This window comes from Benincasa hispida, chromosome 5, assembly GCF_027475165.1.
Source record: "Benincasa hispida cultivar pf3 chromosome 5, pf3_genome.v1.1, whole genome shotgun sequence".
Classification (NCBI taxonomy): Eukaryota; Viridiplantae; Streptophyta; class Magnoliopsida; order Cucurbitales; family Cucurbitaceae; genus Benincasa; species Benincasa hispida.
The window spans coordinates 19,710,237-19,714,196 of record NC_143482.1 but is presented as its reverse complement, the minus strand read 5'-3'; positions in this window follow the sequence as shown (position 1 = coordinate 19,714,196).

Below are 3,960 nucleotides of genomic sequence, written 5' to 3'. Positions count from 1 at the left end.
TTAAACAAGGCTTTTATGACTAACAACCTTAGTACATATGAGTTATTTTCCATTGAACCATAACCAATCTCCATTCCATTCTTGAAAATAAACACTTTATTCTCAGAAAAGAAGACGGTATAGCCTTTTTCAATGAGACAAGAAACCAAGATTAAGTTCCTCTTAATATGAGGAACTACTAAAACATTATCCAGTAACAGATAACGTTTAATGTCAACTCAGCCTGCCTATAACAACAGCCGAAACAACCTCACTAGTACTGACTCGTAGAGTCATCTCTCCCTGTGGCAACGTTTGCCATGAACTGAATTCTTGGTAAGAGAAACTGACATGATTATGAGCACCTAAATCAAGGATCCAGGCAGAATCATCATTCTCTACCAAACACGTCTCCAAGACCAATAAATCATATTTACTATCTTGTCTCCTCTTTTGGAGAGTAGTGGGATTGAGGCCATTTGCCATGAAATTCGTTTCGCACGATTCTTTCCACTGTAAGTAGTTGGTCATTTTTAAAAGCTTTAAATGGAAATACTAACGAGTTGCTGAAAAGAAAAAACACATTGACCTACGTTAGGTTTTAAGCAAATACCGATGTAAAACAAAACAATATCCAATAAGGTTTTAGCAAAACTAACATGAACTCCGTGTGACATCTAGTCTAGCAATGATGCTTCAAAGGTTTAGGATGAAATCCGCCAAAGGGAGGTCAGTTATCCCTCCTCTGAATTGAGAAGTTCTCAACCAGTCATTAATACTAGAACAACTCTTTCTCCTATAATGACTAGCCATCATTGATTTGGCCAAGAGATCATTAACTTACTTAACAATCTACCGTAAGTATGACCCGCCATTTTAGGCCCTAGACGTCTGCCTCACAAAGCCAATCTGAAGGGAAAAAAATCGGACTGGGGCAAAACCTAAAGCAACCGTATCCATTTATGGAGTTCACCTTGATCTTGACCAACTGCACAAAAAGCATAATGGATAGAAATGCACGTTATTATTGTGCTAAGTTCTCGAACAATGCTGGCTTGCGTTGATAAAAATATGTTAGATTGTGTACAAAAAGCATTAAGTTCATAACATTGCGGTCGCATGCGTTCATCACATAGAAACAGTTAATTTTTGTATTTTTATGTAGAATATGCATTGACAAGGTGAAAAGCGCAATCGCAAGAAATCAACGATCGAGAGCAGCATCACCTAAAGGCTTTGCGGTGATTTATGTTCGCAAACATTTGCTCAAGAAGGATTGCCGCATAGAGTCGGCGCAACTTGGTGGGCGCTTCTGGGTGAAAGGCATAATTAATCACAATGAGACAGAAAGGTGATGGCGATCGAATTCGAATTAAGTTGACAAGCCGCTAATGATAACAATTACACTCAAATTTTCGGTTAAAAATATTCAGTGCATCATACAGAGAGTTAAACCCATCCCTTCTGTGCAATCACAAGAGAGAAGCCGCCCTTCACACCGAAGCTCTATAAATACCGAAGACATCCTTCAGAAAAGGGGTTCACTAGTTCGAATACTTAGATAAATTTCTCCATAGTTTAGCCTTGTCCATAGTTTTCCTTTTTATTTTTAAGGCGGATCAAGAGAAAATCTGAGATGCTGGAAGATCGCTCAGGGTAACTCGAGAGAGAACCTGAAGGTGTAGAAAGCAGAGAGTGGGCTGACTCTCGCAATAGCGAGATTATTTTTTGAACACGAGTAGAAAGACAGTGTAAAAGCCTTAGAAGAAGAGATTACTACCAGGCTCTTTATTCTCTTCTTGCATTGTTATTTTGTACTTCAACTTTATATTTATACAATGGAAGTTCTTATTCTACATCTGTTCACTCTCTTAGCATGCATGAGTAGCTAAACTTATCGAATGGGTTGAGAAGAACTAAGCTAACATGACCTAGGATCTTCATCGCATGCGATTATCTTGTTTTATGTTGTGCCCAACACCCCTTTAGAGCTACTCGAGAGAGAGTCTAAAGAAAGAACCTAAAGACTCGAGAGAGCTAGGTTAGAATCTAAACTCGAGAGAGCAAGATTAGATCTGCATCAATAAGAGATAGGGACTTAGAGATAAGCTCTGTTTGTCAACCTGCATTGCTTGCACCCTAGAGATAGGTATGATATTATGTGGTCACCTTATTTGTGTGTGTGTCATTTTGTCATCGCATAGATAAGAATAGAGGCTTATGTGTAGGTCCTATAGACTTATCGCATATATTGCATGCATTCTAGCATTAGAAGCCATAGCATTCGCATCGAGAGGTGGTTTACTATTGTATGTGTGTTGCATGATCGCATAGCATGAACACATCCTAGGAAGTGTTAGCCGAAATCCTTATTAACCCGTTCACCGCATACTAATTGCATCTTCCGTTTTATCAACTCTTTTTGAAACTCCGCTGTACATACCATCATAGATAAAATGGGGTGAACTATACGTACCATCATAGAAACATCATGCAAGATAACAAAAAAAGACCTTAGGTGGAACAATACGTACCATCATAGAAACATCGCAAAACAACGCAATCGAGAAAAAAAGAATTTCAAAAGGATAAGGCATACAAGATATCAAGAAAAGACCTTAGGCAGAACAACGCATGCGCTCATGTGTTGAAATCCACGCGATTGAAGTCATGTGTTGAAGGGTGAAAGGAATTCTTCTATTGAACTACGAACCGAGGAGGCTTATCGTTGCACCTACAAGAGCAAACGTACCATGACCAAGGAAGCAGCCATATATCCAAAATAAAAGTAAAAATAAAATAAAATTAACCTATACTAAGAGAGCAATGTAAAGATAGGGTAGAAGATGTCCCTGGAAAAATAAGAGTGTTGTCACCGCAAGGAGTCTTCCGTGCAGGAGATGACTCTTAATTGCGGGCCAAGTTGCCCTGACCATTGGAACTTCCGGCAATTGTTGGGCGCATGTTGGCCACCATGAGCTTAGAACTGCCTTCGGCTCTTTTGCGACTGATTGCCCTCTGATAACTTGTAGAAATACAAGTTATTTATGCCATCTTATCTAGATATTGTGGCCAAAAGTTAGTAATTATGCAACAATTGTATGAAAATTAGCCTAGTATTGCAATAATTATAAATGTTCGCGATTACATCCACTAACACCAAAAAGATGGAAGACAAGCCAAACTTTACTCTGTGTTGCAGGAGACCAAGTCACCGCTTGCGCTCAAGGCTCACGAGAGACTAATCAACGCATCTCTGTCACATTGTGCCCGTCAATCAACAATGAAGAGAAGATTACAGCAATGACGGCACAATGCGACAGCGATCCAAGAGCTGTGCTTCAATGACATGCAGTAATAATAACAAACACCACATGTGAACCTATGATCAGAAGGTGCAGCTGAGCAATGCAAGAGTGGAGGATTGAGACACGTGTACAACTAACGGTTGTGCAGAATTGACGGTCTGATTGCATAACAAAAGGAATAATATCCCTCCATCTTCGGAATTACCATAACCATGAGTGGGGACCACAAGGCCAGAGTCAAAGATCTGCACCTATAAATACCCCATTGATTTCAGAGAAAAGATATGCTACTTGATACGGGGCTAAGTGCTGCTAGATTGTAGAGAAAAGGATGAGTTGAGTGCTTAAGAGAAGAAATCCGGGAAGAAGACGAGATAAGGTCGAGAGGTGAATCTCAGATCCAACCTGCCATACACCCAATCAGAAGCTCTGTGCAAAGATCCTTGCTACCAGTAGAGCAAGCCTGAGAGGGAAGCTCTTCCTACCATCAAATCCATCCTATCCAGCAAGCAGATCTCCATTAAATCTGTGCCAAGACATTGGCACTTGTTTGTATCTATTTTATCTCTCTTTCATTGTGTATTTCATGTTTTCTTTATCTCTTCATTCACACACCATGTATCAAACACTTAGTAGAAATATTAAATGTTTTGATTGATTCCATTTACCATTT